The following is a 14,375-nucleotide window of genomic DNA, read 5'->3' as shown; positions in this document are numbered from 1 at the left end:
CTGTTAGAATGGCTACATGGTGGTGATGCAAAACTATCGACAGTACTATATATAGTTGAGTCATAACTGAACTTTCGATAGTACAGTCGATTGATAGTAGTATTGATAGTGTAAAATCATACGACGCACCACTCGTAAACACTGCAACATTAACTTGGTGGCGTTTCTCCCTTCCCAGCTGCATCACCTTAGCGTTACTGATGGTCAGTTACTGCAAAATTTCTGGTAATGCCACTAGCGAAAAAACTGTAAACCTATCGATAGCAATGTCAACAGCCAACTAACGTAATATTATCGATAATTTTTGTTACACTGTCGATAGTCAATATACTGATAGTCTTGCGTCACTGCTACGTGGTTTAAACCGACGCTCTGAGCTGAGTTACTGATGGTCAGTTATTGCAAAATTTCTGGTAATGCCACTAGCGAAAAAACTGCAAACCTATCGATAGCAATGTCAACAACCAACTAACGTAATACTATCGATAATTTTTGTTTGCACGTTCGATAGCGTCATACCGAAATGCTGTAACACTGTCGATAGTCAATATACTGAGAGTCTTGCGTCACTGCTACGTGGGTTAAACCGACGCTCTGAGCTGAGTTAGGTTCAGCGACCCTTTATTATCTATGCTTACTTTTGCCGCCGTGGTATAAGAGCATCATGGTGAGTTTCTTTACGTAGGTCGGGAAACTTGTGAACACGCGAGGGGCGTTCGGCGGACTGGGAAGAAACCAACTGGATGTCACCCTGCACGACTACATTTACGAGATGCCTTGTGTTCTGTCGCCCCGCTTGTCGCCTAATGCTGTGCGGAGCTTGTTCTGGACAAGTGTCTTGACTTCTGCAGATTCGCCGCATGTTGCTTTGGCAAAACCCGTCATTCCAGGACGGTTACTTCCACCTGTTGGACGATATTTATTTGGCTGTAATATCTCCTAAAAGAAAGCGAGTGTGTTCCCATGACTTGGGAATATAACCGTTAATGTGCTGCTTCTCATTATTATTAAAACCATGAGACTCTTCGCGTTCCCAAATTGGCTTCGGCTCCGCTGTTATCACCAGGGTCGTGTACCCAGTGTGGCGTATAAAGCAGAGAAACATAATTTTATTGCGGGATTTCTTGTATCTTACCGGGCCTGGGTTAGGCTTCTAGGTATCGGGTACACAAATTGACACATGCATCATCGCCTATGACCCACAATTTGTTTCTGCTCACGCTGACTTAAACACTCCCTGCAAAGCACATGAATCGGGCGTAAGTCACGGACAAAATATATATTTTTCATGTCAACATATGTATGTATACGTTATTTGTATTCCGGGACACGCCGTCAGGAATAACTATCAGCTATTTTAATTTAGGAGAGGGGCATACTGGTGTGCATGCTGACGGTGTATTTGCGACAGGGTCGTAACGCGGAGTATTTTTGGCTCATTCCTCGTATTGAGCCGTCGTTATCGCGCACGTGCGGCCTGTTGTTCTTTTAAGAGATTCACCATATAGCATCCACTTAGCCGACTTGATTGCATGTTTCCGCTCATCAGAACAAAAAAAAAAACGCAATTTGCATGCTTGCAGCGCCAGCGCACAAAATTTAGTGATGGCCGAACGCTGTGTGTGTGTGTGTATATATATATATATATATATATATATATATATATATATATATATATATATATATATATATATATATACATATAAAGGCCGTCTTGCTGTTTTGTCTGGTCCGACGAGGTTTCGAACATGTCCTTACTGCATTTTGTTTTTCTAAGAACGCCGCGTCGCTGAACTGCACTTCTTCTCACGCCTCCCCGTACTGTACCCTAAGTTATTGTTCTTACTGCACGTTTTCTTCTTCTTTCTGCGTCACACGGTGGAAAAAATAACATTCGCGAATCGCCATCTTTGACGACTTTTGCAGGAAAATGCCCATTCTAAGGTAGAATGGTTGTCGAAAATTCTTACTTGATTTCGGTTCTTATTGACCTTAGTTAATTTAAAATCAATCTTTCGTTAAATTTCACGGGAACAGATGCTTTCGCGTGACATCATGGGCGCCGTATCATAGCCTCATTCTAAGAGAAGTTGTTCACGGCGCTAGTGGTCCTTTGTTGTTGTTGTTAAAAGAAGACTGCAACACAGTCCAATTATATGTATAAACAGGTGATATGAATACCGCTGACTTACACAGCGGCACTGCAAGCGCTGGTACTAGTAAAAAAATGTACGAGTGTACCATGTACAAATAAACTGACGAAAGAAATGATTTTTGCCTTCTCTCATGGTCAAGTTACGTGTTGCGAGAAGAGTATTGTTCCCAACCAGGAGCCTAGACTTTACCACGGCCTGCCAAGCTCTCACACACGCTCTGATCTGTTACACTTTGGCGGTGGTTAAGTTGGTGCCATTGAATGGTAATAATACTGTTCTTATCGCAGGGAGAATACTTGTTAGAAACTGTGAACACATGAAATTTTTGGAATACATGGAAAGCCTCTGTGCTAGCGCTTTCCTCCTCAGAGGACTGCGCTTAGCGTGAGTAACCTGTATTCTGCAGACGAGAGTTCTTTGCTGGGAAACCTTTCTGGCTCGTGTGTCGGAAATTCAGGTACAGCGGTGCTACGGGCAACACTGTACGATGGCTTTAGAAACAGAACAGGTCCAGTCAGCTAGGTGAGCTAAGCATGCCGGCAATATGATCATTTGTTTGTAGTATTATGGACGTCGCATCTACATTTGTAGCGACATTGGAAGATGTCCGCTCCAAATGTCGATGATAATTCATTCAGAGAGCTATTGAATGTAGCGAAATGAAATTTGTAGGGATGTTGGGCATGTAAAGTGTGATGTATGGGCGACAGAGTTAGGAGTATGTCGGATTATTAGGTTATTAGACGCATACTTATGCGCCGGCATAATTTCATTAAAGGGCTGTCTTTCTCTTGTTTCTCTAAGCAAATTGCGCAGTAGTTCTGCTGTAATCTTTGCACGCTGATACGCGAGGTTGTCCGTCTAAACAGTTGGAGGCATCTTTCTAAGCTCGTAGTTGTTAATTGGCGTTTTAGTTGTAAGTGCGAAGGCGGTGGACTGGATGCAGGAAGTCTGTGAGAATTTGCCGCAAGAGAAGGGGGCGCCTCTTTGCTAAGTAAAGCCTGGTGCGATGTTGCTCTGCGTTTTTCAAAGGTACGATTTCCGCAAATGAGAACTTCGCATTGCCGTTTCACATGCACCGAGCGCGGCAGCTGCTATTTTCACATCTGTGAGCCCTTAGATGAGCACTGAATTATTCTTGGCCTCAGTACGCTTCAGTGAAAACAAAGCAAAACAACTTAGTGTTTTCGTGACAGTTGTTTGTGTTCGAGTACTTACTTTATCAAAACAAAAATTTAAGTATGCAGGCCACACTGACGTGTCTACGATTCACGTTGTGATTGGTTCGCCGTCCTAAACTTCCCGCAAGGTAGCTTAGCACTCCGAACATGGAAAAATCGCACGCACGCAGGTTCTGATGGCCCATTTGCCGCAACTGCGAATTGGCAAGTGCGAAAACGCAGTCAAATTCGCACCATGTGAAACGGGCTTAAAGAAACGCGCTGTGCACGGCGATCTCTTTTGTCTTGGATGCTGCTTCACTGGACATTAGGACGGGATTGTGCTATGTCGCACAACAATAACAACGACGACGATGATGATGATGATGATGAAACGTATTCTCCAGGTGCAAGCGCCTAATGTGCGTGAGCTGGTAATAATTAACGGCAGAGAAAGATTGTCATAAACTGAGTGCTTGACGAGAAAGAAGCTTTATCTGAAGGGCTCCTACATAAAAATATTACGACGAAGTGATACGAGAAGAGCATGCCTTATTATTCCTGTTTTAAATTTTCTAAATTCCTTCCATTCTAAATTGTTCGATAAATCTTTTGCTTTCTTTCTTCTAAAATACAATCGCCCAAGCACGTGGTCTGACTTCTCAATTACACACTGCTTCTTTATTCGCTGTTTTGCCTTTTCAAGCTCATTTTGCTGAATTCATTAGCTGTGCGTACAACCACCCGATTCTTGGCCCAATACCCGTAGTGGGTACGAGCCATACTCTGAAGGTACATCATCATCATCATCATCGTCTGAGCATGCCGATTTCCTGTACTGGGTTAGAGCCATGTTTTGAGTAGCAGGCAAGGCCACAACAACAAGCATTTGCCGTGTATGGGCTTTGTTCTTCTGCTGAGAAAAATGAAAAATTGACCAACTTTTAGAGTGTGCTTCTTGGCCAATCCCGCATAGTGGGTATGCGCCAGTGTTTGGGAAACGAAACTAAACGAGTGTTCCCATGTGGATAGAGGTCGGGGCATTTACGAAATGACCATAGATATGAGCATAGGTTAACCGTGCGTATTGCCATATCGTTGAAATCGTGTGTTCAGTGAACTCAAAGCTCTACGTCTGGTTTTGTCTGCAGGTGCAGTTTCTTGAAGCCTTCTCAACATGCTAGGTGAGTGTTCGATACTTTGTTTTTCCATGTAGTGAACAGGTGTTCGTTGAGACCGGGTCACTGTTGGGGAAATGCGCATCTGTTCTGCTAACGCACTAAAATGAAGCGCGAACTAAACAGACAATTTGTACCCTGTTTTCGGCAATTCCTTATTCAGTGTTTCTATTATTATTATTATTATTATTATTATTATTATTATTATTATTATTATTATTATTATTATTATTATTATTATTCATTGTCCTGACTTCCAGGTTTCTGCCATACAAGCCCACAGAAGGCTTCGGCAGACCTAGCAAAATTATATGTACAAATTGATTATTTGTAATAAAGATTATTATTATTATTATTATTATTATTATTATTATTATTATTATTATTATTATTATTATTATTATCCACAGAAAAGAGAGGGCTGGAGGGTGTGCGCACTTATTTTTACAGGCCTTTGGAAAAGTGGGCTGTATAAGTGGTTCTATGAACACTCTGCCTCACATCGAAAACCAAGTCAACGACCTTTGTTCGCGTTTCACTTTAGCGCGATGGTATTTCACCAGTGTATATATGCTCAGTGCTCATTTTCGTACTTAGGAGCGCGTAAGACGACTAAGTACGAAAGGACAGCGCTCCTGCACGTCTCAATAGCGCACTTTGCTTTTGAGTTACCAAGTCTAGAGTGAAGTCATGACGGGAAGCACGACTGCATGGATTGATACTCAGTGAGAGGATGGCATCGCCATGACTTGGCTTCAGCTCGCGTTCTTCCCACCGCATGAGAAGGACGTAGGCACTATAGGCAATATTTATTCATTTGACCTAAGGCTGTACGCAGATATTAAGCGAGTTAAATGAAAAGCTATGTGTTCAGGTTACGAAATCTGATTTCAGAGAAATGAAAAGCAGGACACGTCTTGATAAGACTCCGAAGACATGTACAGATACAGTTTGTAGTGTTAAGTCATTTTTATCTTTTTTTTTTAGATCCCTTTGTCAGGATGAGCTCGTACCAGCTGGTCCAGCTTGCAGTACGCTCGCGAACCTCTTGGAAACGCGCATGCGTTTTTGTGTCGCTTTTGCGTGCTTCTGTAAGCGCCTTACTCTTATGGCCGACACGTCAGCATTGTTGGTCCTTAGCTGAACGCTGATGTACGTCGACACTTCGATTGGTTTTCTTTTGGCCCTCTCATTTCTTACGAATGACGTATCTGTGGTCGGACTCTGGAGCTCTGCTCGGTGGTCGCCTGTCGTGTTTCGCCAGCACGTCGGCTCTGGGTGGCCGTGGTCAGTCCCGGGCCGCAGCTGCGTTCCACGAAACGTGTCCTGGAGACCAGTTGGTCATCGACGCGCTCGCCCAGAGGCGCAGCTGTGGGTCCCTCCTCCGCCCTTCGGGGGAAAAAAAGAAAGTGGGAGAACGCATCGCGAAGTCACACAAATTGCGTCGCTGTGACAGAGCCGTTTGTCGTCTTTGACACCCTTTTCCCTTTCCGCGCTGACGAACGCTGCGAGGTGCTGGTATTTTTATTAACAGTCCGGCCCCGGCCGACTGGACGCTTGTCTGCATGCATGCCATCTGGGCCAATCAGCGCCCGTGAAGGAGCTCGGTTCACAGCCCCATATATCCATTGTCAGTCTAACGAAAGAAAGAAGGTACGCAGGAAGAAAAAAAAAAAAGCTCTGCCACGGAATATGTGAAACGTTCATTAGTCAGCTGACTGAAACGGTTGGGTACCGCACACACATCATCGCTCAGAACGGATACGTCTATTGTTCTGTAAGTATGCGCTTCCGTTTATTGCCGGCGCAATGCACGCAGATGGGCAAGACATATTAGTGTGTGAGGATTCGTACCTTGTCTGAGAACGCTGAGGTTAAGGCGATCGCGCCCTGCCATCCAGACACAGCGTGTGTGAAGTTTGACGCAATAGTTACCTCCGAGAACGTTTCTGCTAGCTATAAGTAATGGTTCGCTATTCCGTATTAGAAAAAAAGCACCTGACAGCACGGCAAATGTTTCCCTCGGGCAAAATGTAGCAGGTGCAGCACAATTGCTTTGTTCAGCTACGGCAGCCCGCTTAAAGTTCGCAATGGTTGTCGTAGAGAGATCCCGAAATTGCACTTACTATCTCGCACGAATGTTCTGGCTCCCGCATGCCTTGTACTTTAAGTGAAAGCGCATTTTCTTGCGCAGCGTCACCGCCGCCCGTGCGCTGTCGGCGTTCTTTGCTCGTCTGGCCCTAGCAAGTGCACGAGTTGGCAAGGCGACTGGTCGTTCTCCCTAAGCGCGTCTACCGGCAAAGCGTTGTGTATCAAGAAGTTGCTGTTATTGCTAGTCTGCTGGCAGGACCGGCGGATTGCGCTTGAGCGCCAAGCGAGTGATAAACGAGCTTGTTTGACTAAGCGCATTGCCCGCGGAGAAAGTCTGGTCGCGCTAGCCCCGGCGGATCGAGAGAGGGGCGCGTCTGCGAGGCGGCGGAGAGGAAACCCGTGGGCCGCCGTTGACGGAGCGTCACCTGAATGTCGTGTGGGAACGGGCTGTTCCGGCGACCGGGCCCATCTCCTGTTCTCCCTGGTGTGCGGTTGCGTGCCGATCGTTTGCACAGGCCGGCGGCATAGTGGTGACTGCAGCAGCGTTCCCGCGCTCCCGAGCTCGGTGTTGGTTGCATCACAGCCGTCCTTCTTTATCGCACGGCGACTGGCGCGATGTTTTGACGCATCGCGAGAACTCGAGCTCCCTCTCAGGGTACGTCATACAGGATGTCGGGACACTAGAGAATCCGCGTCTTCTCTTGGGAAAGCCAAGCACCATATAGACGGTCCATAGTTTCCACGGGATTTCCACGACACAGTTCGCATCATATGGAATGAATCCTACGGCCGATAAATCGTACCCATTCATGTTATCACGTTTAAGCAGCGTGTTCGTTAAATCTTCTCATGTCTGTATCGTTCCCCTGGCAACCAGGAGAACGCTTAGTGTTCGTCTTTCTCGCTCGTGGTGCATGCTGTCAGCCGCACTGGTCATCATTGACAGCCGCTGTATTTACTGCGATGCACCGTGCCGCCTAAGTGTCGAGCTTATACGCGCAGCAATCGGAAGAAGAACCGTGTCCCAGCCTGAGCGCAGCCCGTTGACGGGGTGAGCGCCTTGACGCGTTCGTGCGCGGCGGCTCCCTTTGCCGAGTGCACGCTGTCGCGGACAGTCTCTGTGTCTTCCTGCCGCCCGAGCAGCAGGCTTATTGTTTCCCGAGAAAAATCGGGGCCACCTGTACTTTTGCGCTGCTCGTCCGGTCGTGAGCAGGGCGAGCCTCTCTAATTACGCCCAAATGAGGCTGGCCCGCGCGCGCCCTCTGCGCGCGCGGCTGCAGCGCGGCGGGGGCCGCGTCAGGCGCCAGCTGGCTGCCCAGTTTCCGCACCACCGGACACGCCGATTGGTGCCGCAGATCTGCGAATGCATTCACCGCTGCCGAACAGAGGCTGAGGCGCCCCTTTCTGTTTGCTTTCTCAGGAGGCTGCTTCGATGGCTGGCTGACGCATGCTTTTCTTTCTGGCTCACCCCCTCCGCAAAAGTACCGGCACGACGGCGTAAGCGCGAGCGTTTCCGGTAGCGACGAGAAAGAAAAAAGAAAGAGAGAGAAAAAAAAAAAAGACATGCCGAGTTGGATTTTGGTGAGCGTCTTGGGCGTGCCTGCACCACCGCTCGTCGCTACGGAAATGAAGCGTGCTTTGCAAGTCGGTTTCGTGTGACGCGTCCTTAACGCCGTGCAGGAATCTATTTGCTGGTATTCGCGGTTCCGATCGCGCATCGTTTTTATCACTAACTGCATGCGCTCGGGGCATCTGGGCTTTGACATCCCGTTCGAGATGACGTCGCCGAATGTCGAGCAGTTTAATGGCCCTCGAAAGACGCAGCTGCTACAGAGACGGCGGCCCGGGGTGTGCGCAGATTCGCTCGCGTCATCACTCGGGCGAAATCCAGAAGCCACCGTTTGCGTGGCCGGATCAGGCGTGTTTCCCGCGCGGCGGCACCCCAGGGTCGCACTTGCAGCGCTCGCGTCGACGTGTTACGCCGCGGTGTCTCAAGGTTCTCGCGGTTTAATTACTTGTTTCTACGAGGCTCACGTGGCGCTCGCTTTCCTCGCCACCCGTTCCGCGCCTCCTCCTTTTCTCTGGCGCACTTTAATGACAGTGACGAGTCCCGTCAAAACGATCCTGTAGTGTATCCGGGATAGTCTCGGGCGGCCCTCTCCCGCCTCGCCGTCTTCTCATCATCATCAGCGGCGCTTAATTTATTTGCTCCTTTTCCTCGGAGCGCCTTTGTTGGTAGCGTTTTTTTTTCTACGCGCACCCTCTCCCGTCGGCGTTATTATTTGGCGCATCGGGAGCGAGTGTTTTGTGGTGCGTGCTCCCGTCCATCCGTCCGTCCGTCGCCAGGAGGGCGAGAAGGCTGGACGTCGAGTCGTGCCCGTTCGCGGGATGCGAAAACCTTTGCTTTCTTTCTTTTCCTTCCGCCGCTGCCTTCGTTGTTCTTTTGCGCCGGTGCCTCTGCTATTTGGCGCCTCAAATTGGTTATAATACGGCTTGCGTTTTTTCGTAGATATAATTACAGTACTCGCCTTCGTGAGTGCGGCGGACTTTGCACGCTTTCTGTCTGGCCGTCGCCGGGCCCTCTGCTGCATGCGGCGCCCGCGAGGAGGCCGACAGAAAATGACTGAGAGCGTTTATAATTACAAAGCCCTCGCTCATTTTCCAGTCGTCTCGTGGCGTCGTTTGGAGGCGCCCCTCTTCAGGAGCAGCAGCGCGCTTTCTTTTCACTGTTCACTGCCGACTTTCCTGTTATTTCGTCCTTTCTTCGTACGCTAATAACGTCTACTTAGTGACGGACAGACGTAGATGAGATGGTAGATGACTGGAATCCCCTCCGTAGTTTGTGCCTTCCTCCTCTCTTCCTGTGCCAGCCGCGTGAGCCTCTCGTCACGCTGGCGTGTTTGTACAAAAGAAACCGGGGGCCGAGCAGATAGCCAGAAAAGCTCGGCGAGGGCTGGTCACGCAGCGAGAGCAACGCGCCCCTGGGTCGCTTGCGTGCGCGGCTGCGGTCGCTTTCGTGAGCACGGCTGCCCTTCCCGTGTGCCACCCGCCGGTTGCATGCAAAGCTCGTGGCACTTCTCCGGCGAGATGGACAGGTCGGGTGCCGGCGAACGCCTCCGCCATGAGCATTCGTGTCGCAGCTATGTTCTGCGGCCTTGCGAACGACGGAAGGAGCGCCACTGCGTGCGTTAATGATTTGCCTGTGTGACATTCGTCGTGTCGATGTCTTCTTCGTGCGGCTAGTCAACTTTGCCTAAAGCTTCTGCCACATTGCCTCGGAAAACCATGTGCATGTCGTGCTGAACGGGCGATTTAAAGTCTCTAAGCTGACTGTCCTGCGAAACATTCTTCCGTGCGAAAGCACTCGTCCTAATACTAGAGTCTACGCTTATAATACTAGCGTAATACGCGTCCTAATGCTAGCCTAATACGCTTATAGGCGGCTAATGAGTGTCATCCAGTTCGTTCGACTAAAGCTGGTTTTTTTTTTCTTTGTTTTCCCCAAGGCATTGCACATGACCAGCCACGTTCGGCAGTGTCTCATATCTCTGCACTGACATAGATGCTGTCGGAGGAAGGCAGTGTTTATTACTTCTTATTTTTTTCCCCGAACTCGCCATTGTTTTGTGATGTCTGCTTGTGTGTGCGTGGATTTAACACGCGGATCGGCTGCAGCATTCACTCATACGTTCTCACGCCAGTCGTTCCTCTGCTATTCGATTGGCGCACAGATTAAATAGTGGCGATGGAAGATCGGGTGGCGAAAAGGAACCTGCACCGATACTTGTTGATGCAAGTTATATAACTTGCGAATGAAAAGTGACTGTTTACACTTTATTGGAAATTTTAGGTATACGCTCTTTCACCACATCTGTTTGCGCTAGTAATATTTATTCAGGTTTGTCCATACTATTACGCTATACCGAGACGTAGGCGGGATTAGTTTCCGAGAGAGACGTAGTCACCACAAAGCTACTTTTCTATTGTTTCTGCCAAACAGAGTTGTCTCTCCTAACGTAGTGCTGATAATAACTCTCAACAGAGTGAACATACGCAGCGTTAATGGCAAAATACCTTTCAGCCTGATGTACAACCATGGAATGGAGGGGTAGCCTGGAACTGATGTGATCCCATGAACACAACAGTTACCTCGTTCTAAAAGACAGGTCAGGCCGGGGACTACAGTGCTGTTGTCGCCATCTTGCAACTCTGTGCTTCAGAAGTATGTTACAAGCACTCTATGGAAAAATTTGAGTTACCTGCAGGACTATAGATATAGTTAAGTGACTATAAATGAACAACATGCAACTGCCCGACAGCAAGAGCATGGTAGCGTCGTTTTTCAAGCAATTTAATAATAATAATAATAATAATAATAATAATAATAATAATAATAATAACGATGATGATTATGATGATTCATTGCACGTATCCAATAAAAAAAAAGTACAATTCTACAGTGGTTTTTAATTTCAGCGCCTAATTTCGCACATCAATTTCTCTCGTGTCTTCTCTCCAACTTGTCGGTGGGCTGGATGGTTAGCCTGAAAGCTACCAGAGCCATCGCGCCATGTGGTGCGCCAGCCGAGTTGCTCCACGTGCACAGGCTCGTCCTGTATCACCACCAGAAAACGCGTCCCATTCCTTCCGCCAAATCGCTCCGTCCTCAGCCCGAGCAGCGTCTCTCTCCGGGCGGAGCTGCCGTGGTTCCCGGCTTTTGGCAGCGCCGCACTTCTACTGCGCATGAACCGAACCATAAATTTCTCGTGGAAGGTTAACTCGCGCTCGACCTGCCAGTATTTTACGGCTGGCGGTGTATTTTACCGTTTCCTTTCTTTTGGTTCCGGCGAGCTTTATTGTTTTTACGGCTTCCGAAAAGAGATCTCTTCGAGACGGAGAAAGGGCGCGACTGTGCGCTTCCCTGTGCGCCTCCTCGCGCTTCGTGCCGCCGAGCCCGATGGACGACGGCTGGCTTGCGCCGCGTCTGGGTGGGCCCTGTTTCTGCGAATGCGGCCTCTGCCGCTTTAAATTACCGCCGCCCTGGACGTCCGTTCCGGCTTTCTTCTTTTCCGCTCTCGCGCATACCGTCCCCCTGGCGACGCGACAGTCGTCAGCGCGACTCCTTCGGCCGTTCTCCCGAACCGTCGTTTGCGCAGGGAGCCACAGGATGTGCACGAACTGTGCTTCGAGCAGGCCGTGCCGGCCGATTCGTATAATAGCGGTTCAGTTTTCGCGTACTGGAGTAGCACTCGCGTCCAGCACGGTCACACGTGCATTGCACCGTGCGGAATTACGCCAAGTAATTTTCCCAAAGCTACAATCTGGTTATGCGGCACGCCGTAGTGGGGTACTCCGCATTAATTTTGACCACCTGGGTTCGTTATTGAAACGTACACCTATATGTACATCTTAAGTGCACGAGCGTTTTTGTATCGTGAAGGCGCAGCGTTTTGTGCCCCTCGAGAAAAGCCGTCACTGCTGTCGTCAGTGAAGAGACGACCGACTGTCAACAGAGCTGCGTGCATAGCCTAACGAAGGGCTGTTTACGAAGTATCGCAGTACGCCCAGCCATGTTGCCGCGTAAATGCTCCGGGGCGAGAAGACGGAGGCGCGATAGTGAGTGTGCGTACGGCAAGGTCGGGTCGAGGGAAAGAGTGGAGCGGCCGCGAGAGGCGCTACAGGCGGGAGAATCCTTCCTTCCTCTTTTCGGCCCATCTGTTTCCCTCTCTTTTGTTCCAGCAGAGACAGCGCGGAGGCGACTAACATTCCAAATGATGGATCCCAAGAAAGTACTACGTGGAATAGCCGATAGCGGGAAAGAAGGGCTGCGTTCGTGGACGGATTAATTGGCGCCCTGCGTATTGGGGATTCATAATTATGGCAGCTACGGTTGCTGCTTCAGGAACCGGCGACCATTCGACTTCTCGGTCGCCCCCCCTCCCCCTCTGTATCAATATCGTGTCGAGTGACTTTCTCTTTATTTTCTTCGGCGAGGTCCTCTGACACGACTGGCTTCGGCGCGGTTGCTTTTGAAGCTTTCGTTCCTTTGAGCCCCTCTTGAACAACCGACTGCCGGCAGTGAGAGGCGAGGCGTCGTATTTTACGAGCGCACGTATGAACACGTGGCTTACTTGCTAATGACAGGGACGGGGAAACGGCGCCGGAGCGCGAATGAAATGGCTGATTGGACAATTTGGAGCTGAGCCCTATCTCCAAGCGCCCACGTTCTCTCTCCCCCTCTAGATATATATATTTTGTTTTTCTTTTCCTTTTCCTTTTGTTCCGCGGCTAATGACTTGACGAAAAGGTTAGAGATGTGCGGTAGCTTCATGGGCGTTTTTAATGCTCTGAGGCGTTCGTGGCCAGACCATGACGTGTCCATTCTGCCTCGGCGCCGGGATTGAGCAAACGTTCTAAGCCTTTCAAGCCGAGACAAGCCCTGCTGTCATACAGCTACGAACGCACTCGAATCCGTCCATGGAACCGGTTTCACACTGCGACGGCGGGCCGAAGTCGGGGACGAGGTTTGCTCTCTGTCTGCCTTCGCTGTGGCCATCGCCGACTTTTTTACTGCCGTTCGTGTCGATATCTGAGCGTAATTTCCCTGTCAGTGCGATAGGCACGCAGCGCGCGTTGCACGCTTTGTGGACGCGACTTTCTTTCGTGTATTTAAATACGCACGAAGATTGCGTCTTCGGTGACTCCATGTGTGATAACTTGAGAGTTTGCAAACGTACACTTGTCTACAGGTCTGAGCAGCCGCTGGTGAGCCACGTTGTTTTCTATTACATGGGTATTTTCGCCCAAGGACATTCCACTCAAAAGCGAATGCTATTTCGCATTGCTTAATAATGATCCATTTGCGCAGTCATCCGCTTATAGGAGTTCAGCCTCGCGGTTTTTCGTTGACGATTCTGTGGCGCAGGTATCTGCCGTTTGTGTGACCTAAACTCGAGACATTCGCACCGAATAAACCTTTAAGCTTTGTTTTATAGGAAGTATTACCTTAAAGAGGGTAGAGTGCCAGAAAAAAAGCAAACGTGTGCTCCCTTTGTACAGAAGGCTTTGTCTTGCAGTAGTTCAATCTTTCGCATTACCAAGCATGGAGCTCCAGAGACTTAGAGGAAGCGCGTAACTACTGTCGTTTTCCCAGCACAAGTTGGTGGCGGAAACCGGAGCATGGCAGCAGATCCCAGTGCTTCAGCGTGCTAAGTTTTGAAGCATTCATTGGGACAAGTCATTGTTCAAATCTGCCCCGTTTCTTTTGCCACGAGGAAAGATAACTGTTCCAGAATAGCTGCAGCAGTCGAGACCACACATAATTTACCATGGCCTTCGTGCGCGATTCGTTTGGTATATACACAATAACTGGACTTCGATCACCATGACTGGACCTCTAAAGATAGGGCGTGAAAAAATGTCATCTATATTTCGGTCGAGCAAACTAGAAATCCAAATTTTGTGTTCCCAACGCGAACTCCGCACCGCATTTTCTTTTTCTTTTCTTTTTTTTTTTTTCTGAACAGAAGAACTTCGCAATAGGTCTGGAGTGGTCCACTTGTTCCGTAGTTTCGACATGCCGCGGCTTGCACACTAACAGGCCGTACAGGCGTCTCTCGCTTTCCAATTTATTAGTTCCATTCAGCGATACTTTATTTTATTTATTTATTTATTGACAAATTGCAGCTTTGGACATGTAGAGCTGTGTCGCTTGTAGTCGCAATTTCCCAGTTCAAAAGGAACTTTTTGCCGATTTTTAAGGGCCCATACATTTGTGGCACAATCGAAAT

General features: G+C 48.8%; 1 protein-coding gene across 6 annotated transcripts in view; it reads left to right on the top strand.

Annotated features, from left to right (window-relative positions):
* The window catches only part of zfh2 (Zn finger homeodomain 2), a 343,365-nt gene that overhangs the window by 259,765 nt on the left and 69,225 nt on the right, over positions 1–14,375 (top strand). For 5 of the 6 annotated variants that reach the window (XM_065426701.2, XM_065426703.2, XM_065426702.2 and 2 more), the window contains one exon: positions 4,468–4,500. The gene's annotated coding sequence lies outside the window, so the exon portion shown is untranslated. Of the gene's footprint in view, positions 1–4,467; positions 4,501–6,135; positions 6,272–14,375 lie in introns of those variants that run through there. The other variant, XM_065426707.2, reaches the window with a different exon arrangement.

The sequence above is a fragment of the Dermacentor albipictus genome, chromosome 1 (assembly GCF_038994185.2).
Source record: "Dermacentor albipictus isolate Rhodes 1998 colony chromosome 1, USDA_Dalb.pri_finalv2, whole genome shotgun sequence".
Taxonomy (NCBI): domain Eukaryota; kingdom Metazoa; phylum Arthropoda; class Arachnida; order Ixodida; family Ixodidae; genus Dermacentor; species Dermacentor albipictus.
The sequence above is the reverse complement of the archived record's forward strand: the minus strand, read 5'-3'. Positions and strand labels throughout refer to the sequence as shown.